The following is a 24,591-nucleotide window of genomic DNA, read 5'->3' as shown; positions in this document are numbered from 1 at the left end:
TGTGTGGAGGATTTGACTCAAGGAGGAACCAATTAGTGTTTGGCAGCTGAAAACAAAAACTTACATGCTAAAATGCATTCAAAACCGTAAAATCCATATAGAATGTCCTGAAAACACAAACAAACACAGAGGCGGTAGCAAGATCTGGGGTTGAGATAGCCACAACACACCAGATAGTTTTGTTTTCATCCAGGAGTATTGGACAAATTGTTGTGGATTTCGGGTGAAATTTAACCAAAAATTACCGTGAAAGTGGTTTTGGAGAAAAGCACAATCTTCATGTTCGGCAAATGCATCCAATGTCATGTTTACAAATACAAATATCATGTTTTCCCAGGTTTCTGAAGCTTTCTTCCTAGAAAACTCGAATGTGTGGAGGATTTGACTCCAGGTGGAACCAATTAGCGTTTGCCGGCAGAAAACAATGAGTCACATGCTAAAATGCATTCAAATGCCTAAAGTCCATAAATAATGTCCAGAAAACACAAACAAACACAGAAGCTGTAGCAAGATCCCGGATTGGGATACCCACAACACACCAGATATTTCTGCTTTCCTCCAGGAATATCCAGACAACGTGGTATGGTTTTAGGGTACAATTTAACCAAAAAATCACCGTCAAAGTGGTTTTGGAGTAAAGCAGAATCTTTCTCTTTGGAAAGTGGATCCAATGTCATGTTTATAAATGCAAATATCATGTTTGCTCGTGTTTCTGAAGCTTTCTCCCAGGAAAATCTAATGTATGGAGGATTTGACTCCATGTAGAAATATTTAGCGTTTGCCAGCAGAAAACAAAAACATGCTAAAATGCATTCCAAACCATCAAGTCTGTAGATTTTTTCCAGAAAACACAAGCAAACACAGAGGCTATAGCAAGATTTTGGATTGATATTGCCAGAACACACCAGATATTTCTGCTTTCCTCCAGGAATATTCAGACAAAGTGTTGTGGAAACAGGTGAAATTGAACAAAAAATCACCATCAAAGTGGTTTTGGAGAAAAACACAATCTTTCTCTTCGGCAAGAGGATCGAATGTTATGTTTACAAACACAAACATCATGTTTGCTCGGGTTTCTTAAGCTTTCTGCCAGGAAAACTCGAATGTGTGGAGGATTTTACTCCATGTGGAAATAATTAACATTTTCCCTAGAAAAAATAAAAACAAGTTGCCATCTAAAATTCATTCAAACCGTAAAGTCTGTGATTAATGTCGAGAAAACACAAACAAACACAGAGGCTGTAGCAAGATCTGGGATTGAGATGGTCACAATACACCAGATATTTCTGCTTTCCTCCAGGCATATCCAGATAAAGTGGTGTGGAATTCGGGTGAAATTTAACCAAAAAATCACCGTCGTCCAAGCGATTTTGGAGAAAAGCACAATCTTTCTCTTTGGCAAATGGATCCAATGTCATGTTTACAAACACAAACATCATGTTTGCTTGGGTTTCTGAAGCTTTCTGCCACGAAAACACGAATGTGTGGAGGATTTGACTCCATGTGGAACCAATTAGCGTTTGCCAGCAGAAAACAAAAAGGTACATGCTAAAATCCATTCAAAACTGTAAAGTCCATAGATAATGTCCAGAAAACACAAACAAACACAGAGGCTGTAGCAAGATCTCGGATTGAGATACCCACAACACACCAGATATTTCTGCTTTCCTCCAGGCATATCCAGATAAAGTGGTGTGGAATTCGCGTGCAATTTAACCAAAAAATCACCGTCGTCAAAGTGGTTTTGGAGTAAAGCAGAATCTTTCTCTTCGGAAAGTGGATCCAATGTCATGTTTACAAACACAAACATCATGTTTGCTTGGGTTTCTGAAGCTTTCTGCCAGGAAAACACGGATGTATCTAGGAGTTCAGCCCATGTGGAACAATTAGCGTTTGCCGGCAGAAAACAAAGAGTTTCATGCTAAAATGCATTCAAATGCCTAAAGTCCATAAATAATGTCCAGAAAACACAAACAAACACAGAGGCTGTAGCAAGATCCCGGATTGGGATACCCACAACACACCAGATATTTCTGCTTTCCTCCAGGCATATCCAGATAAAGTGGTGTGGAATTCGGGTGAAATTTAACCAAAAAATCACCGTCGTCCAAGCGATTTTGGAGAAAAGCACAATCTTTCTCTTTGGCAAATGGATCCAATGTCATGTTTACAAACACAAACATCATGTTTGCTTGGGTTTCTGAAGCTTTCTGCCACGAAAACACGAATGTGTGGAGGATTTGACTCCATGTGGAACCAATTAGCGTTTGCCAGCAGAAAACAAAAAGGTACATGCTAAAATACATTCAAAACTGTAAAGTCCATAGATAATGTCCAGAAAACACAAACAAACACAGAGGCTGTAGCAAGATCTCGGATTGAGATACCCACAACACACCAGATATTTCTGCTTTCCTCCAGGCATATCCAGATAAAGTGGTGTGGAATTCGGGTGAAATTTACCCAAAAAATCACCGTCGTCAAAGTGGTTTGGAGTAAAGCAGAATCTTTCTCTTCGGAAAGTGGATCCAATGTCATGTTTATAAATGCAAATATCATGTTTGCTCGTGTTTCTAAAGCTTTCTCCCAGGAAAATCTAATGTATGGAGGATTTGACTCCATGTGGAAATAATTAGCGTTTGCCAGCAGAAAACAAAAACATGCTAAAATGCATTCAAAACCATCAAGTCTGTAGATTTTTTCCAGAAAACACAAGAAAACACAGAGGCTATAGCAAGATTTTGGATTGATATTGCCAGAACACACCAGATATTTCTTCTTTCATCCAGAAATATCCGGACAAAGTGTTGTGGAAACAGGTGAAATTGAACAAAAAATCACCGTCAAAGTTGTTTTGGAGAAAAGCACAATCTTTCTCTTCGGCAAGAGGATCGAATGTTATGTTTACAAACACAAATATCATGTTTGCTCGGGTTTCTTAAGCTTTCTGCCAGGAAAACTCAAATGTGTGGAGGATTTGAATCCATGTGGAAATAATTATCGTTTCCAGTAGAAAAAAAAAAAGTTGAATTCGGGTGAAATGTAACCAAAAAATCACTGTCAGAGTGGTTTTGGAGAAAAGCACAATCTTTCTCTTTGGCAAATGGATCCAATGTCATGTTTACAAACACAAACATCATGTTTGCTTGGGTTTCTGAAGCTTTCTGCCAGGAAATCTCGGATGTATCTAGGAGTTGACTCCATGTGTAACAATTAGCGTTTGCCAGCAGAAAACAAAGAGTTACATGCTAAAATGCATTCAAATGCCTGAAGTCTCAATCTGGGATTGAGATAGCCACAACACACCAGATAGTTTTGTTTTCATCCAGGAGTATCTGGACAAATTGTTGTGGATTTCGGGTGAAACTTAACCAAAAATCACCGTGAAAGTGGTTTTGGAGAAAAGCACAATCTTTCTGTTCAGCAAATGAATCAATGTCATGTTTACAAATACAAATATCATGTTTCTCAGGTTTCTGGAGCTTTCTTCTTAGAGAACTCGAATGTGTGGTGGATTTCACTCCAGGAGGAAGCAATTAGCATTTTCCAGCTGAAAACAATAACTTACATGGTAAAATGTATTCTAAACAGTAAAGTCCATAGAGAATGTCAAGAAAACACAAACACACACAGAGGCTGTAGCAAGATCTGGGATTGAGATAGCTAAAAATTACCAGATAGTTTTGTTTTCATCCAGGAGTATCTGGACAAATTGTTGTGGATTTCGGGTGAAATTTCACCAAAAATCACCGTGAAAGTGGTTTTGGAGAAAAGCACAATCTTCCTGTTCGGCAAATGCATCCAATGCCATGTTTATAGAAAGAAATATCATGTTTTCTCAGGTTATTGAAGCTTTCTTCCTAGAAAACTCGAATGTGCGGAGGACTTGACTCCAGGTGGAACCAATTAACGTTTACCAGCAGAAATCAAAAAAGGGTCCGGCTAAAATGCATTCAAAACCGTAAAGTCCATAAAGAATGTCCAGAAAACACAAACAAACACAGAGGCTGTAGCAAGATCTGGGATTGAGATAGCCACAACACACCAGATAGTTTTGTTTTCATCCAGGAGTATCTGGACAAATTGTTGTAGTTTTGAAGTGAAATTTAACCAAAAATCACCGTGAAAGTGGTTTTGGAGAAAAGCACAATCTTTCTATTCAGGAAATGAATCCAATGTCATGTTTACAAATACAAATATCATGTTTTCTCAGGTTTCTGAAACTTTCTTCCTAGAAAACTAGAATGTGTGGAGGATTTGACTCAAGGAGGAACCAATTAGTGTTTGGCAGCTGAAAACAAAAACTTACATGCTAAAATGCATTCAAAACCGTAAAATCCATATAGAATGTCCTGAAAACACAAACAAACACAGAGGCGGTAGCAAGATCTGGGGTTGAGATAGCCACAACACACCAGATAGTTTTGTTTTCATCCAGGAGTATTGGACAAATTGTTGTGGATTTCGGGTGAAATTTAACCAAAAATTACCGTGAAAGTGGTTTTGGAGAAAAGCACAATCTTCATGTTCGGCAAATGCATCCAATGTCATGTTTACAAATACAAATATCATGTTTTCCCAGGTTTCTGAAGCTTTATCCTAGAAAACTCGAATGTGTGGAGGATTTGACTCCAGGTGGAACCAATTAGCGTTTGCCAGCAGAAAACAAACGCTAAAATGCATTCAAAACAGTAAAGTCGATAGAGAATCTCCAGAAAACACAAACACACACAGAGGCTGTAGCAAGATCTGGGATTGAGATAGCTAAAATTCACCAGACAATTTTGTTTTCATCCAGGAGTATCTGTACAAATTGTTGTGGATTTCAGGTGAAATTTAAACAAAAATCACCGTGAAAGTGGTTTTGGAGAAAAGCACAAACTTCCAGTTTAGGAAATGAATCCAATGTCATGTTTACAAATGCAAATATCATGTTTTCTCAGGTTTCTGAAGCTTTCTTCTTAGAAAACTCGAATGTGTGGAGGATTTAATTCCAGGTGGAACCAATTAGCGTTTGCCAGCAGAAAACAAAAAGGGTCCTGCTAAAATGCATTCAAAACCATAAAGTCCATAGAGAATGTCCAGAAAACACAAACACACACAGAGGCTGTAGCAAGATCTGGGATTGAGACAGCTACAAATCACCAGATAGTTTTGTTTTCATCCAGGAGTATCTGGACAAACTGTTGTGGATTTCGGGTGAAATTTCACCAAAAATCACCGTGAAAGTGGTTTTGGAGAAAAGCACAATCTTCCTGTTTGGCAAATGCATCCAATGTCATGTTTACAGAAAGAAATACCATGTTTTCTCAGGTTTCTGAAGCTTTCTTCCTAGAAAACTCGAATGTGTGGAGTATTTGACTCCAGGTGGAACCAGTTAGCGTTTGCCAGCAGAAAACAAATACTAAAATGCATTCAAAACCCTAAAGTCCGTAGAGAATGTCCAGAAAACTCAAACACACACAGAGGCTGTAGCAAGATCTGGGATTGAGATAGCTAAAAATCACCAGATAGTTTTGTTGTCATCCAGGAGTATCTGGACAAATTTTTGTGGATTTCGGGTGAAATTTAACCAAAAATCACCGTGAAAGTGGCTTTGGAGAAAAGCACAATCTGTCTGTTCAGCAAATGAATCCAATGTCATGTTCACAAATACAAATATCATGTTTTCTCAGGTTTCTGAAGCTTTCTTCTTAGAAAACTCGAATGTGTGGAGGATTTGACTCCAGGAGGAAGCAATTAGCATTTTCCAGCTGAAAACAAAAACTTACATGCTAAAATGCATTCAAAACCGTAAAGTCCATAGAGAATGTCCAGAAAACACAAACACACACAGAGGCTGTGGCAAGATCTGGGATTGAGATAGCTACAAATCACCAGATAGTTTTGTTTTCATCCAGGAGTATCTGGACTAATTGTTGTGCATTTTGGGTGAAATTTAACCAAAAATCACCGTGAAAGTGGTTTTGGAGAAAAGCACAATCTTCCTGTTCGGCAAATGCATCCAATGTCATGTTTACAAAAGAAATATCATGTTTTCTCAGGTTATTGAAGCTTTCTTCCTAGAAAACTCCAATGTGTGGAGGATTTGACTCCAGGTGGAACCAATTAGCATTTGCCAGCAGAAAACAAAAAGGGTCCTGCTAAAATGCATTCAAAACCTTAAAGTCCATAGAGAATGTGCAGAAAACGGAAACAAACACAGAGGCTGTAGCAAGATCTGGGATTGAGATAGCCACAAAACACCAGATAGTTTTGTTTTCATCCAGGAGTATCTGGACAAACTGTTGTGGATTTCGGGTGAAATTTCACCAAAAATCACCGTGAAAGTGGTTTTGGAGAAAAGCACAATCTTCATGTTCAGGAAATGCATCCAATGTCATGTTTACAGAAAAAAATATCATGTTTTCTACGGTTTCTGAAGCTTTCTTCCTACAAAACTCGAATGTGCGGAGGATTTGACTCCAGGTGGAACCAATTAGCGTTTGCCAGCAGAAAACAAATGCTAAAATGCATTGAAAACCGTAAAGTCCATAGAGAATGTCCAGAAAACACAAACAAACACAGAGGCTGTAGCAAGATCTGGGATTGAGATAGCCACAACACACCAGATAGTTTTGTTTTCATCCAGGAGTATCTGGACAAATTGTTGTGGATTTCAGGTGAAATTTCACGAAAAATCACCGTGAAAGTGGTTTTGGAGAAAAGCACAATCTTGCTGTTTGGCAAATGCATCCAATGCCATGTTTACAGAAAGAAATATCATGTTTTCTCAGGTTTCTGAAGCTTTCTTCCTAGAAAACTCGAATGTGTGGAGGATTTGATTCCAGGTGGAACCAATTAGCGTTTGCCAGCAGAAAACAAAAAGGGTCCTGCTAAAATGCATTCAAAACAGTAAAGTCGATAGAGAATCTCCAGAAAACACAAACACACACAGAGGCTGTAGCAAGATCTGGGATTGAGATAGCTAAAATTCACCAGACAGTTTTGTTTTCATCCAGGAGTATCTGGACAAATTGTTGTGGATTTCAGGTGAAATTTAAACAAAAATCACCGTGAAAGTGGCTTTGGAGAAAAGCACAATCTTTCTGTTCATCAAATGAATCCAATGTCATGTTTACAAATACAAATATCATGTTTTATCAGGTTTCTGGAGATTTCTTCTTAGAAAACTCGAATGTGTGGAGGATTTGATTACAGGAGGAAGCAATTAGCATTTTCTAGCTGAAAACAAAAACTTACATGCTAAAATGCATTCAAAACTGTAATGTCCATAGAGAATTTCCAGAAAACACAAACACACACAGAGGCTGTAGCAAGATGTGGGATTGAGATAGCTACAAATCACCAGATAATTTTGTTTTCATCCAGGAGTATCTGGACAAATTGTTGTGGATTTCAGGTGAAATTTCACCAAAAATCACCGTGAAAGCGGTTTTGGAGAAAAGCACAATCTTCCTGTTTGGCAAATGCATCCAATGTCATGTTTACAGAAAGAAATATCATGTTTTCTCAGGGTTCCGAGGCTTTCTTCCTAGAAAACTCGAATGTGTGGAGGATTTGACTCCAGGTGGAACCAATTAGCGTTTGCCAGCAGAAAACAAATGCTAAAATGCATTCAAAACCGTAAAGTCCATAGAGAATGTCCAGAAAACACAAACACACACAGAGGCTGTAGCAAGATCTGGGATTGAGATAGCTACAAATCACCAGATAGTTTTGTTTTCATCCAGGAGTATCTGGAAAAATTGTTGTGGATTTCAGGTGAAATTTAACCAAAAATCACCGTGAAAGTGGCTTTGGAGAAAAGCACAATCTTTCTGTTCAGCAAATGAATCCAATGTCATGTTTACAAATACAAATATCATGTTTCTCAGGTTTCTGGAGCTGTCTTCCTAGAAAACTCGAATGTCTGGAGGATTTGACTCCAGGAGGATGCAATTAGCATTTTCCAGCTGAAAACAAAAACTTACATGCTAAAACGCATTCAAAACAGTAAGGTCCATAGAGAATGTCCAGAAAACACAAACAACCACAGAGGCTGTAGCAAGATCTGGGATTGAGATAGCTACAAATCACCAGATAGTTTTGTTTTCATCCAGGAGTATCTGGACTAATTGTTGTAGATTTCGGGTGAAATTTAACCAAAAATCACCGTGAAAGTGGTTTTGGAGAAAAGCACAATCTTCCTGTTCAGGAAATGCATCCAATGTCATGTTAACAGAAAGAAATATCATATTTTCTCAGGTTTCTGGAGCTTTCTTCTTAGAAAACTCGAATGTGTGGAGGATTTGACTCCAGGTGGAACCAATTAGCGTTTCCCAGTAGAAAACTAAAAGGGTCCTGCTAAAATGCATTCAAAAGAGTAAAGTCCATAGAGAATGTCCAGAAAACACAAACACACACAGAGGCTGTAGCAAGATCTGGGATGGAGATAGCTACAAATCAGCAGATAGTTTTGTTTTCAAACAGGAGTATCTGGACAAACTGTTGTGGATTTCGGGTGAAATTTCACCAAAAATCACCGTGAAAGTGGTTTTGGAGAAAAGCACAATCTTCCTGTTCAGGAAATGCATCCAATGTCATGTTTACAGAAAGAAATATCATGTTTTCTCAGGTTTCTGAAGCTTTCTTCCTAGAAAACTCGAATGTGCGGAGGATTTGACTCCAGGTGGAACCAATTAGCGTTTGCCAGAAGAAAACAAATGCTAAAATGCATTCAAAACCGTAAAGTCCATAGAGAATTTCCAGAAAACACAAACAAACACAGAGGCTGTAGCAAGATCTGGGATTGAGATAGCCACAACACACCAGATAGTTTTGTTTTCATCCAGGAGTATCTGGACAAATTGTTGTGGATTTCGGGTGAAATTTCACCAAAAATCACCGTGAAAGTGGTATTGGAGAGAAGTACAATCTTGCTAATTGGCAAATGCATCCAATGTATGTTTACAGAAAGAAATATCATGTTTTCTCAGGTTTCTGAAGCTTTCTTCCTAGAAAACTCGAATGTGTGGAGGATTTGATTCCAGGTGGAACCAATTAGCGTTTGCCAGCAGAAAACAAAAAGGGTCCTGCTAAAATGCATACAAAACAGTAAAGTCGATAGAGAATCTCCAGAAAACACAAAGACACACAGAGGCTGTAGCAAGATCTGGGATTGAGATAGCTAAAATTCACCAGACAATTTTGTTTTCATCCAGGAGTATCTGTACAAATTGTTGTGGATTTCAGGTGAAATTTAAACAAAAATCACCGTGAAAGTGGCTTTGGAGAAAAGCACAATCTTTCTGTTCAGCAAATGAATCCAATGTCATGTTTACAAATACAAATATCATGTTTTCCCAGGTTTCTGGAGATTTCTTCTTAGAAAACTCGAATGTGTGGAGGATTTGATTACAGGAGGAAGCAATTAGCATTTTCCAGCTGAAAACAAAAACTTACATGCTAAAATGCATTCATAACTGTAATGTCCATAGAGAATGTCCAGAAAACACAAACACACACAGAGGCTGTAGCAAGATCTGGGATTGAGATAGCTACAAATCACCAGATAGTTTTGTTTTCATCCAGGAGTATCTGGACAAATTGTTGTGGATTTCAGGTGAAATTTCACCAAAAATCACCGTGAAAGTGGTTTTGGAGAAAAGCACAATCTTCCTGTTTGGCAAATGCATCCAATGTCATGTTTACAGAAAGAAATATCATGTTTTCTCAGGTTTCTGAAGCTTTCTTCCTAGAAAACTCGAATGTGTGGAGGATTTGACTCCAGGTGGAACCAATTAGCGTTTGCCAGCAGAAAACAAATGCTAAAATGCATTCAAAACCGTAAAGTCCATAGAGAATGTCCAGAAAACACAAACACACACAGAGGCTGTAGCAAGATCTGGGATTGAGATAGCTACAAATCACCAGATAGTTTTGTTTTCATCCAGGAGTATCTGGAAAAATTGTTGTGGATTTCAGGTGAAATTTAACCAAAAATCACCGTGAAAGTGGCTTTGGAGAAAATCACAATCTTTCTGTTCAGCAAATGAATCAATGTCATGTTTACAAATACAAATATCATGTTTCTCAGGTTTCTGGAGCTTTCTTCTTAGAAAACTCGAATGTGTGGAGGATTTGATTACAGGAGGAAGCAATTAGCATTTTCCAGCTGAAAACAAAAACTTACATGCTAAAATGCATTCAAAACTGTAATGTCCATAGAGAATGTCCAGAAAACACAAACACACACAGAGGCTGTAGCAAGATCTGGGATTGAGATAGCTAAAAATCACCAGATAGTTTTGTTTTCATCCAGGAGTATCTGGACAAATTGTTGTGGATTTCAGGTGAAACTTCACCAAAAATCACCGTGAAAGTGGTTTTGGAGAAAAGCACAATCTTTCTGTTCAGCAAATGAATCCAATGTCATGTTTACAAATACAAATATCATGTTTTCTCAGGTTTCTGGAGCTTTCTTCTTAGAAAACTCGAATGTCTGGAGGATTTGACTCCAGGAGGATGCAATTAGCATTTTCCAGCTGAAAACAAAAACTTTCATGGTAAAACGCATTCAAAACAGTAAGGTCCATAGAGAATGTCCAGAAAACACAAACAACCACAGAGGCTGTAGCAAGATCTGGGATTGAGATAGCTAAAAATCACCAGATAGTTTGTTGTCATCCAGGAGTATCTGGACTAATTGTTGTAGATTTTGGGTGAAATTTAACCAAAAATCACCGTGAAAGTGGTTTTGGAGAAATGCACAATCTTCCTGTTTGGCAAATGCATCCAATGTCATGTTAACAGAAAGAAATATCATATTTTCTCAGGTTATTGAAGCTTTCTTCCTAGAAAACTCGAATGTGTGGAGGATTTGACTCCAGGTGGAACCAATTAGCGTTTGCCAGTAGAAAACTAAAAGGGTCCTGCTAAAATGCATTCAAAACCGTAAAGTCCATAGAGAATGTCCAGAAAACACAAACACACACAGAGGCTGTAGCAAGATCTGGGATTGAGACAGCTACAAATCACCAGATAGTTTTGTTTTCATCCAGGAGTATCTGGACAAATTGTTGTGCATTTCAGGTGAAATTTCACCAAAAATCACCGTGAAAGTGGTTTTGGAGAAAAGCACAATCTTCCTGTTTGGCAAATGCATCCAATGTCATGTTTACAGAAAGAAATATCATGTTTTCTCAGGGTTCTGAGGCTTTCTTCCTAGAAAACTCGAATGTGTGGAGGATTTGACTCCAGGTGGAACCAATTAGCGTTTGCCAGCAGAAAACAAATGCTAAAATGCATTCAAAACCGTAAAGTCCATAGAGAATGTCCAGAAAACACAAACACACACAGAGGCTGTAGCAAGATCTGGGATTGAGATAGCTACAAATCACCAGATAGTTTTGTTTTCATCCAGGAGTATCTGGACAAATTGTTGTGGATTTCAGGTGAAATTTAACCAAAAATCACCGTGAAAGTGGCTTTGGAGAAAAGCACAATCTTTCTGTTCAGCAAATGAATCAATGTCATGTTTACAAATACAAATATCATGTTTCTCAGGTTTCTGGAGCTTTCTTCTTAGAAAACTCGAATGTGTGGAGGATTTGATTACAGGAGGAAGCAATTAGCATTTTCCAGCTGAAAACAAAAACTTACATGCTAAAATGCATTCAAAACTGTAATGTCCATAGAGAATGTCCAGAAAACACAAACAACCACAGAGGCTGTAGCAAGATCTGGGATTGAGATAGCTACAAATCACCAGATAGTTTTGTTGTCATCCAGGAGTATCTGGACTAATTGTTGTAGATATCGGGTGAAATTTAACCAAAAATCACCGTGAAAGTGGTTTTGGAGAAAAGCACAATCTTCCTGTTTGGCAAATGCATCCAATGTCATGTTAACAGAAAGAAATATCATATTTTCTCAGGTTATTGAAGCTTTCTTCCTAGAAAACTCGAATGTGTGGAGGATTTGACTCCAGGTGGAACCAATTAGCGTTTGCCAGTAGAAAACTAAAAGGGTCCTGCTAAAATGCATTCAAAACCGTAAAGTCCATAGAGAATGTCCAGAAAACACAAACACACACAGAGGCTGTAGCAAGATCTGGGATTGAGATAGCTACAAATCACCAGATAGTTTTGTTTTCATCCAGGAGTATCTGGACAAACTGTTGTGGATTTCGGGTGAAATTTCACCAAAAATCACCGTGAAAGTGGTTTTGGAGAAAAGCACAATCTTCCTGTTTGGCAAATGCATCCAATGTCATGTTTACAGAAAGAAATATCATGTTTTCTCAGGGTTCTGAAGCTTTCTTCCTAGAAAACTCGAATGTGTGGAGGATTTGACTCCAGGTGGAACCAATTAGCGTTTGCCAGCAGAAAACAAATGCTAAAATGCATTCAAAACCGTAAAGTCCATAGAGAATGTCCAGAAAACACAAACACACACAGAGGCTGTAGCAAGATCTGGGATTGAGATAGCCACAACACACCAGATAGTTTTGTTTTCATCCAGGCGTATCTGGACAAATTGTTGTGGATTTCAGGTGAAATTTCACCGAAAATCACCGTGAAAGTGGCTTTGGAGAAAAGCACAATCTTTCTGTTCAGCAAATGAATCAATGTCATGTTTACAAATACAAATATCATGTTTCTCAGGTTTCTGGAGCTTTCTTCTTAGAAAACTCGAATGTGTGGAGGATTTGATTACAGGAGGAAGCAATTAGCATTTTCCAGCTGAAAACAAAAACTTACATGCTAAAATGCATTCAAAACTGTAATGTCCATAGAGAATGTCCAGAAAACACAAACACACACAGAGGCTGTAGCACGATCTGGGATTGAGATAGCTATAAATCACCAGATAGTTTTGTTTTCATCCAGGAGTATCTGGACAAATTGTTGTGGATTTCAGGTGAAATTTCACCAAAAATCACCGTGAAAGTGGCTTTGGAGAAAAGCACAATCTTTCTGTTCAGCAAATGAATCCAATCTCATGTTTACAAATACAAATATCATGTTTTCTCAGGTTTCTGGAGCTTTCTTCTTAGAAAACTCGAATGTCTGGAGGATTTGACTCCAGGAGGATGCAATTAGCATTTTCCAGCTGAAAACAAAAACTTACATGCTAAAACGCATTCAAAACAGTAAGGTCCATAGAGAATGTCCAGAAAACACAAACAACCACAGAGGCTGTAGCAAGATCTGGGATTGAGATAGCTACAAATCAGCAGATAGTTTTGTTTTCATCCAGGAGTATCTGGACTAATTGTTGTAGATTTCGGGTGAAATTTAACCAAAAATCACCGTGAAAGTGGTTTTGGAGAAAAGCACAATCTTCCTGTTCAGGAAATGCATCCAATGTCATGTTAACAGAAAGAAATATCGTATTTTCTCAGGTTATTGAAGCTTTCTTCCTAGAAAACTCGAATGTGTGGAGGATTTGACTCCAGGTGGAACCAATTAGCGTTTGCCAGTAGAAAACTAAAAGGGTCCTGCTAAAATGCATTCAAAACCATAAAGTCCATAGAGAATGTCCAGAAAACACAAACACACACAGAGGCTGTAGCAAGATCTGGGATTGAGATAGCTACAAACCACCAGATAGTTTTGTTTTCATCCAGGAGTATCTGGACAAACTGTTGTGGATTTCGTGTGAAATTTCACCAAAAATAACCGTGAAAGTGGTTTTGGAGAAAAGTACAATCTTGCTATTTGGCAAATCCATCCAATGTATGTTTACAGAAAGAAATATCATGTTTTCTCAGGTTTCTGAAGCTTTCTTCCTAGAAAACTCGAATGTGTGGATGATTTTATTTCAGGTGGAACCAATTAGGGTTTGGCAGCAGAAAAGAAATGCTAAAATGCACTCAAAACCGTAAAGTCCATAGAGAATGTCCAGAAAACACAAACAACCACAGAGGCTGTAGCAAGATCTGGGATTGAGATAGCCACAACACACCAGATAGTTTTGTTTTCATCCAGGGGTATCTGGACAAATTGTTGTGGATTTCGGGTGAAATTTCACCAAAAATCACCGTGAAAGTGGTTTTGGAGAAAAGCAAAATCTTCCTGTTTGGCAAATGCATCCAATGTCATGTTTACAGAAAGAAATATCATGTTTTCTCAGGTTTCTGAAGCTTTCTTCCTAGAAAACTCGAATGTGTGGAGTATTTGATTCCAGGTGGAACCAATTAGCGTTTGCCAGCAGAAAACAAAAAGGGTCCTGCTAAAATGCATTCAAAACAGTAAAGTCCATAGAGAATGTCCAGGAAACACAAACAACCAGAGAGGCTGTAGCAAGATCTGGGATTGAGATAGCTACAAATCACCAGATAGTTTTGTTTTCATCCAGGAGTATCTGGACAAATTGTTGTGGATTTCGGGTGAAATTTCACCAAAAATCACCGTGAAAGTGGCTTTGGAGAAAAGCACAATCTTCCTGTTTGTCAAATGAATCCAATGTCATGTTTACAAATACAAATATCATGTTTCTCAGGTTTCTGGAGCTTTCTTCTTAGAAAACTCTAATGTGTGGAGGATTTGACTCCAGGTGGAACCAATTAGTGTTTGGCAGCTGAAAACAAAAACTTACATGCTAAAATGCATTCAAAACTGTAAAGTCCATAGAGAATGTCCAGAAAACACAAACAACCACAGAGGCTGTAGCAAGATCTGGGATTGAGATAGCTACAAATCACCAGATAGTTTTGTTTTCATCCAGGAGTATCTGGACAAATTGTTGTGGATTTCAGGTGAAACTTCACCAAAAATCACCGTGAAAGTGGCTTTGGAGAAAAGCACAATCTTTCTGCTCAGCAAATGAATCCAATGTCATGTTTACAGAAAGAAATATCATGTTTTCTCAGGTTTCTGAAGCTTTCTTCCTAGAAAACTCGAATGAGTGGAGGATTTGACTCCAGGAGGATGCAATTAGCATTTTCCAGCTGAAAACAAAAACTTACATGCTAAAACGCATTCAAAACAGTAAGGTCCATAGAGAATGTCCAGAAAACACAAACAACCACAGAGGCTGTAGCAAGATCTGGGATTGAGATAGCTACAAATCACCAGATAGTTTTGTTTTCATCCAGGAGTATCTGGACAAATTGTTGTGGATTTCAGGTGAAATTTAATCAAAAATCACCGTGAAGGTGGTTTTGGAGAAAAGCATAATCTTCCTGTTTGGGAAATGCATCCAATGTCATGTTTACAGAAAGAAATATCATGTTTTCTCAGGTTATTGAAGCTTTCTTCCTAGAAAACTCGAATGTGTGGAGGATTTGATTCCAGGAGGGACCAATTAGCGTTTGCCAGCAGAAAACAAAAAGGGTCCTGCTAAAATGCATTCAAAACAGTAAAGTCCATAGAGAATGTCCAGAAAACACAAACACACACAGAGGCTGTAGCAAGATCTGGGATTGAGATAGCTACAAATCACCAGATAGTTTTGTTTTCATCTAGGAGTATCTGGACAAATTGTTGTGGATTTCAGGTGAAATTTAACCAAAAATCACCGTGAAAGTGGCATTGGAGAAAAGCACAATCTTTCTGTTCAGCAAATGAATCCAATGTCATGTTTACAAATACAAATATCATGTTTTCTCAGGTTTCTGGAGCTTTCTTCTTAGAAAACTCGAATGTCTGGAGGATTTGACTCCAGGAGATGCAATTAGCATTTTCCAGCTGAAAACAAAAACTTACATGCTAAAACGCATTCAAAACAGTAAGGTCCATAGAGAATGTCCAGAAAACACAAACACACACAGAGGCTGTAGCAAGATCTGGGATTGAGATAGCTACAAATCACCAGATAGTTTTGTTTTCATCCAGGAGTATCTGGACAAATTGTTGTGGATTTCAGGTGAAATTTAATCAAAAATCACCGTGAAGGTGGTTTTGGAGAAAAGCATAATCTTCCTGTTTGGTAAATGCATCCAATGTCATGTTTACAGAAAGAAATATCATGTTTTCTCAGGTTTCTGAAGCTTTCTTCCTAGAAAACTCGAATGTGTGGAGGATTTGATTCCAGGAGGGACCAATTAGCGTTTGCCAGCAGAAAACAAAAAGGGTCCTGCTAAAATGCATTCAAAACCGTAAAGTCCATAGAGAATGTCCAGAAAACACAAACACACACAGAGGCTGTAGCAAGATCTGGGATTGAGATAGCTACAAATCACCAGATAGTTTTGTTTTCATCTAGGAGTATCTGGACAAATTGTTGTGGATTTCAGGTGAAATTTAACCAAAAATCACCGTGAAAGTGGCATTGGAGAAAAGCACAATCTTTCTGTTCAGCAAATGAATCCAATGTCATGTTTACAAATACAAATATCATGTTTTCTCAGGTTTCTGGAGCTTTCTTCTTAGAAAACTCGAATGTCTGGAGGATTTGACTCCAGGAGGATGCAATTAGCATTTTCCAGCTGAAAACAAAAACTTACATGCTAAAACGCATTCAAAACAGTAAGGTCCATAGAGAATGTCCAGAAAACACAAACACACACAGAGGCTGTAGCAAGATCTGGGATTGAGATAGCTACAAATCACCAGATAGTTTTGTTTTCATCCAGGAGTATCTGGACAAATTGTTGTGGATTTCAGGTGAAATTTAATCAAAAATCACCGTGAAGGTGGTTTTGGAGAAAAGCATAATCTTCCTGTTTGGGAAATGCATCCAATGTCATGTTTACAGAAAGAAATATCATGTTTTCTCAGGTTTCTGAAGCTTTCTTCCTAGAAAACTCGAATGTGTGGAGGATTTGATTCCAGGAGGGACCAATTAGCGTTTGCCAGCAGAAAACAAAAAGGGTCCTGCTAAAATGCATTCAAAACAGTAAAGTCTATAGAGAATGTCCAGAAAACACAAACACACACAGAGGCTGTAGCAAGATCTGGGATTGAGATAGCTACAAATCACCAGATAGTTTTGTTTTCATCTAGGAGTATCTGGACAAATTGTTGTGGATTTCAGGTAAAATTTAACCAAAAATCACCGTGAAAGTGGCTTTGGAGAAAAGCACAATCTTTCTGTTCAGCAAATGAATCCAATGTCATGTTTACAAATACAAATATCATGTTTTCTCAGGTTTCTGGAGCTTTCTTCCTAGAAAACTCGAATGTCTGGAGGATTTGACTCCAGGAGGATGCAATTAGCATTTTCCAGCTGAAAACAAAAACTTAAATGCTAAAACGCATTCAAAACAGTAAGGTCCATAGAGAATGTCCAGAAAACACAAACAACCACAGAGGCTGTAGCAAGATCTGGGATTGAGATAGCTACAAATCACCAGATAGTTTTGTTTTCATCCAGGAGTATCTGGACAAATTGTTGTGGATTTCGGGTGAAATTTCACCAAAAATCACCGTGAAAGTGGTTTTGGAGAGAAGTACAATCTTGCTAATTGGCAAATGCATCCAATGTATGTTTACAGAAAGAAATATCATGTTTTCTCAGGTTTCTGAAGCTTTCTTCCTAGAAAACTCGAATGTGTGGAGGATTTGATTCCAGGTGGAACCAATTAGCGTTTGCCAGCAGAAAACAAAAAGGGTCCTGCTAAAATGCATTCAAAACAGTAAAGTCCATAGAGAATGTCCAGGAAACACAAACAACCACAGAGGCTGTAGCAAGATCTGGGATTGAGATAGCTACAAATCACCAGATAGTTTTGTTTTCATCCAGGAGTATCTGGTCAAATTGTTGTGGATTTCAGATGAAATTTCACCAAAAATCACCGTGAAAGTGGTTTTGGAGAAAAGCACAATCTTCCTGTTGGGCTAATGCATCCAATGTCATGTTTACAGAAAGAAATATCATGTTTTCTCAGGTTTCTGAAGCTTTCTTTCTAGAAAACTCGAATGTGTGAAGGATTTGATTCCAGGTGGAACCAATTAGCGTTTGCCAGCAGAAAACAAAAAGGGTCCTGCTAAAATGCATTCAAAACAGTAAAGTCTATAGAGAATGTCCAGAAAACACAAACACACACAGAGGCTGTAGCAAGATCTGGGATTGAGATAGCTACAAATCACCAGATAGTTTTGTTTTCATCTAGGAGTATCTGGACAAATTGTTGTGGATTTCAGGTAAAATTTAACCAAAAATCACCGTGAAAGTGGCTTTGGAGAAAAGCACAATCTTTCTGTTCAGCAAATGAATCCAATGTCATGTTTACAAATACAAATATCATGTTTTCTCAGGTTTCTGGAGCTTTCTTCTTAGAAAACTCGAATGTCTGGAGGATTTGACTCCAGGAGGATGCAATTAGCATTTTCCAGCTGAAAACAAAAACTTACATGCTAAAACGCATTCAAAACAGTAAGGTCCATAGAGAATGTCCAGAAAACACAAACAACCACAGAGGCTGTAGCAAGATCTGGGATTGAGATAGCTACAAATCACCAGATAGTTTTGTTTTCATCCAGGAGTATCTGGACAAATTGTTGTGGATTTCGGGTGAAATTTCACCAAAAATCACCGTGAAAGTGGTTTTGGAGAGAAGTACAATCTTGCTAATTGGCAAATGCATCCAATGTATGTTTACAGAAAGAAATATCATGTTTTCTCAGGTTTCTGAAGCTTTCTTCCTAGAAAACTCGAATGTGTGGAGGATTTGATTCCAGGTGGAACCAATTAGCGTTTGCCAGCAGAAAACAAAAAGGGTCCTGCTAAAATGCATTCAAAACAGTAAAGTCCATAGAGAATGTCCAGGAAACACAAACAACCACAGAGGCTGTAGCAAGATCTGGGATTGAGATAGCTACAAATCACCAGATAGTTTTGTTTTCATCCAGGAGTATCTGGTCAAATTGTTGTGGATTTCAGGTGAAATTTCACCAAAAATCACCGTGAAAGTGGTTTTGGAGAAAAGCACAATCTTCCTGTTGGGCTAATGCATCCAATGTCATGTTTACAGAAAGAAATATCATGTTTTCTCAGGTTTCTGAAGCTTTCTTTCTAGAAAACTCGAATGTGTGAAGGATTTGATTCCAGGTGGAACCAATTAGCGTTTGCCAGCAGAAAACAAAAAGGGTCCTGCTAAAATGCATTCAAAACAGTAAAGTCTATAGAGAATGTCCAGAAAACACAAACACACACAGAGGCTGTAGCAAGATCTGGGATTGAGATAGCTACAAATCACCAGATAGTTTTGTTTTCATCTAGGAGTATCTGGACAAATTGTTGTGGATTTCAGGTAAAATTTAACCAAAAATCACCGTGAAAGTGGCTTTGGAGAAAAGCACAATCTTTCTGTTCAGCAAATGAATCCAATCTCATGTTTACAAATACAAATATCATGTTTTCTCAGGTTTCTGGAGCTTTCTTCTTAGGAAACTCGAATGTCTGGAGGATTTGACTCCAGGAGGATGCAATTAGCATTTTCCAGCTGAAAACAAAAACTTACATGCTAAAACGCATTCAAAACAGTAAAGTCCATAGAGAATGTCCAGGAAACACAAACAACCACAGAGGCTGTAGCAAGATCTGGGATTGAGATAGCTACAAATCACCAGATAGTTTTGTTTTCATCCAGGAGTATCTGGAATAATTGTTGTAGATTTCGGGTGAAATTTAACCAAAAATCACCGTGAAAGTGGTTTTGGAGAAAAGCACAATCTTCCTGTTCAGGAAATGCATCCAATGTCATGTTAACAGAAAGAAATATCGTATTTTCTCAGGTTATTGAAGCTTTCTTCCTAGAAAACTCGAATGTGTGGAGGATTTGACTCCAGGTGGAACCAATTAGCGTTTGCCAGTAGAAAACTAAAAGGGTCCTGCTAAAATGCATTCAAAACCGTAAAGTCCATAGAGAATGTCCAGAAAACACAAACACACACAGAGGCTGTAGCAAGATCTGGGATTGAGATAGCTACAAACCACCAGATAGTTTTGTTTTCATCCAGGAGTATCTGGACAAACTGTTGTGGATTTCGGGTGAAATTTCACCAAAAATAACCGTGAAAGTGGTTTTGGAGAAAAGTACAATCTTGCTATTTGGCAAATCCATCCAATGTATGTTTACAGAAAGAAATATCATGTTTTCTCAGGTTTCTGAAGCTTTCTTCCTAGAAAACTCGAATGTGTGGATGATTTTATTTCAGGTGGAACCAATTAGCGTTTGGCAGCAGAAAACAAATGCTAAAATGCACTCAAAACCGTAAAGTCCATAGAGAATGTCCAGAAAACACAAACAACCACAGAGGCTGTAGCAAGATCTGGGATTGAGATAGCCACAACACACCAGATAGTTTTGTTTTCATCCAGGGGTATCTCGACAAATTGTTGTGGATTTCGGGTGAAATTTCACCAAAAATCACCGTGAAAGTGGCTTTGGAGAAAAGCACAATCTTTCTGTTCAGCAAATGAATCCAATGTCATGTTTACAAATACAAATATCATGTTTTCTCAGGTTTCTGGAGCTTTCTTCCTAGAAAACTCGAATGTCTGGAGGATTTGACTCCAGGAGGATGCAATTAGCATTTTCCAGCTGAAAACAAAAACTTACATGCTAAAACGCATTCAAAACAGTAAGGTCCATAGAGAATGTCCAGAAAACACAAACAACCACAGAGGCTGTAGCAAGATCTGGGATTGAGATAGCTACAAATCACCAGATAGTTTTGTTTTCATCCAGGAGTATCTGGACAAATTGTTGTGGATTTCGGGTGAAATTTCACCAAAAATCACCGTGAAAGTGGTTTTGGAGAGAAGTACAATCTTGCTAATTGGCAAATGCATCCAATGTATGTTTACAGAAAGAAATATCATGTTTTCTCAGGTTTCTGAAGCTTTCTTCCTAGAAAACTCGAATGTGTGGAGGATTTGATTCCAGGTGGAACCAATTAGCGTTTGCCAGCAGAAAACAAAAAGGGTCCTGCTAAAATGCATTCAAAACAGTAAAGTCCATAGAGAATGTCCAGGAAACACAAACAACCACAGAGGCTGTAGCAAGATCTGGGATTGAGATAGCTACAAATCACCAGATAGTTTTGTTTTCATCCAGGAGTATCTGGTCAAATTGTTGTGGATTTCAGATGAAATTTCACCAAAAATCACCGTGAAAGTGGTTTTGGAGAAAAGCACAATCTTCCTGTTGGGCTAATGCATCCAATGTCATGTTTACAGAAAGAAATATCATGTTTTCTCAGGTTTCTGAAGCTTTCTTTCTAGAAAACTCGAATGTGTGAAGGATTTGATTCCAGGTGGAACCAATTAGCGTTTGCCAGCAGAAAACAAAAAGGGTCCTGCTAAAATGCATTCAAAACAGTAAAGTCTATAGAGAATGTCCAGAAAACACAAACACACACAGAGGCTGTAGCAAGATCTGGGATTGAGATAGCTACAAATCACCAGATAGTTTTGTTTTCATCTAGGAGTATCTGGACAAATTGTTGTGGATTTCAGGTAAAATTTAACCAAAAATCACCGTGAAAGTGGCTTTGGAGAAAAGCACAATCTTTCTGTTCAGCAAATGAATCCAATGTCATGTTTACAAATACAAATATCATGTTTTCTCAGGTTTCTGGAGCTTTCTTCCTAGAAAACTCGAATGTCTGGAGGATTTGACTCCAGGAGGATGCAATTAGCATTTTCCAGCTGAAAACAAAAACTTACATGCTAAAACGCATTCAAAACAGTAAGGTCCATAGAGAATGTCCAGAAAACACAAACAACCACAGAGGCTGTAGCAAGATCTGGGATTGAGATAGCTACAAATCACCAGATAGTTTTGTTTTCATCCAGGAGTATCTGGACAAATTGTTGTGGATTTCGGGTGAAATTTCACCAAAAATCACCGTGAAAGTGGTTTTGGAGAGAAGTACAATCTTGCTAATTGGCAAATGCATCCAATGTATGTTTACAGAAAGAAATATCATGTTTTCTCAGGTTTCTGAAGCTTTCTTTCTAGAAAACTCGAATGTGTGGAGGATTTGATTCCAGGTGGAACCAATTAGCGTTTGCCAGCAGAAAACAAAAAGGGTCCTGCTAAAATGCATTCAAAACAGTAAAGTCCATAGAGAATGTCCAGGAAACACAAACAACCACAGAGGCTGTAGCAAGATCTGGGATTGAGATAGCTACAAATCACCAGATAGTTTTGTTTTCATCCAGGAGTATCTGGTCAAATTGTTGTGGATTTCAGATGAAATTTCACCAAAAATCACCGTGAAAGTGGTTTTGGAGAAAAGCACAATCTTCCTGTTGGGCTAATGCATCCAATGTCATGTTTACAGAAAGAAATATCATGTTTTCTCAGGATTCTGAAGCTTTCTTTCTAGAAAACTCGAATGTGTGAAGGATTTGATTCCAGGTGGAACCAATTAGCGTTTGCCAGCAGAAAACAAAAAGGGTCCTGCTAAAATGCATTCAAAACAGTAAAGTCTATAGAGAATGTCCAGAAAACACAAACACACACAGAGGCTGTAGCAAGATCTGGGATTGAGATAGCTACAAATCACCAGATAGTTTTGTTTTCATCTAGGAGTATCTGGACAAATTGTTGTGGATTTCAGGTAAAATTTAACCAAAAATCACCGTGAAAGTGGCTTTGGAGAAAAGCACAATCTTTCTGTTCAGCAAATGAATCCAATCTCATGTTTACAAATACAAATATCATGTTTTCTCAGGTTTCTGGAGCTTTCTTCTTAGAAAACTCGAATGTCTGGAGGATTTGACTCCAGGAGGATGCAATTAGCATTTTCCAGCTGAAAACAAAAACTTACATGCTAAAACGCATTCAAAACAGTAAGGTCCATAGAGAATGTCCAGAAAACACAAACAACCACAGAGGCTGTAGCAAGATCTGGGATTGAGATAGCTACAAATCACCAGATAGTTTTGTTTTCATCCAGGAGTATCTGGAATAATTGTTGTAGATTTCGGGTGAAATTTAACCAAAAATCACCGTGAAAGTGGTTTTGGAGAAAAGCACAATCTTCCTGTTCAGGAAATGCATCCAATGTCATGTTAACAGAAAGAAATATCGTATTTTCTCAGGTTATTGAAGCTTTCTTCCTAGAAAACTCGAATGTGTGGAGGATTTGACTCCAGGTGGAACCAATTAGCGTTTGCCAGTAGAAAACTAAAAGGGTCCTGCTAAAATGCATTCAAAACCATAAAGTCCATAGAGAATGTCCAGAAAACACAAACACACACAGAGGCTGTAGCAAGATCTGGGATTGAGATAGCTACAAACCACCAGATAGTTTTGTTTTCATCCAGGAGTATCTGGACAAACTGTTGTGGATTTCGTGTGAAATTTCACCAAAAATAACCGTGAAAGTGGTTTTGGAGAAAAGTACAATCTTGCTATTTGGCAAATCCATCCAATGTATGTTTACAGAAAGAAATATCATGTTTTCTCAGGTTTCTGAAGCTTTCTTCCTAGAAAACTCGAATGTGTGGATGATTTTATTTCAGGTGGAACCAATTAGGGTTTGGCAGCAGAAAAGAAATGCTAAAATGCACTCAAAACCGTAAAGTCCATAGAGAATGTCCAGAAAACACAAACAACCACAGAGGCTGTAGCAAGATCTGGGATTGAGATAGCTACAAATCACCAGATAGTTTTGTTTTCATCCAGGAGTATCTGGACAAATTGTTGTGGATTTCGGGTGAAATTTCACCAAAAATCACCGTGAAAGTGGTTTTGGAGAGAAGTACAATCTTGCTAATTGGCAAATGCATCCAATGTATGTTTACAGAAAGAAATATCATGTTTTCTCAGGTTTCTGAAGCTTTCTTCCTAGAAAACTCGAATGTGTGGAGGATTTGATTCCAGGTGGAACCAATTAGCGTTTGCCAGCAGAAAACAAAAAGGGTCCTGCTAAAATGCATTCAAAACAGTAAAGTCCATAGAGAATGTCCAGGAAACACAAACAACCACAGAGGCTGTAGCAAGATCTGGGATTGAGATAGCTACAAATCACCAGATAGTTTTGTTTTCATCCAGGAGTATCTGGTCAAATTGTTGTGGATTTCAGATGAAATTTCACCAAAAATCACCGTGAAAGTGGTTTTGGAGAAAAGCACAATCTTCCTGTTGGGCTAATGCATCCAATGTCATGTTTACAGAAAGAAATATCATGTTTTCTCAGGTTTCTGAAGCTTTCTTTCTAGAAAACTCGAATGTGTGAAGGATTTGATTCCAGGTGGAACCAATTAGCGTTTGCCAGCAGAAAACAAAAAGGGTCCTGCTAAAATGCATTCAAAACAGTAAAGTCTATAGAGAATGTCCAGAAAACACAAACACACACAGAGGCTGTAGCAAGATCTGGGATTGAGATAGCTACAAATCACCAGATAGTTTTGTTTTCATCTAGGAGTATCTGGACAAATTGTTGTGGATTTCAGGTAAAATTTAACCAAAAATCACCGTGAAAGTGGCTTTGGAGAAAAGCACAATCTTTCTGTTCAGCAAATGAATCCAATGTCATGTTTACAAATACAAATATCATGTTTTCTCAGGTTTCTGGAGCTTTCTTCCTAGAAAACTCGAATGTCTGGAGGATTTGACTCCAGGAGGATGCAATTAGCATTTTCCAGCTGAAAACAAAAACTTACATGCTAAAACGCATTCAAAACAGTAAGGTCCATAGAGAATGT

The sequence above is a fragment of the Oryctolagus cuniculus genome, chromosome 20, assembly GCF_051225735.1.
Source record: "Oryctolagus cuniculus isolate XC-2025 breed Fujian yellow rabbit chromosome 20, ASM5122573v1, whole genome shotgun sequence".
In the NCBI taxonomy this organism is placed as follows: domain Eukaryota; kingdom Metazoa; phylum Chordata; class Mammalia; order Lagomorpha; family Leporidae; genus Oryctolagus; species Oryctolagus cuniculus.
Note: the sequence above shows the minus strand (reverse complement) of the source record.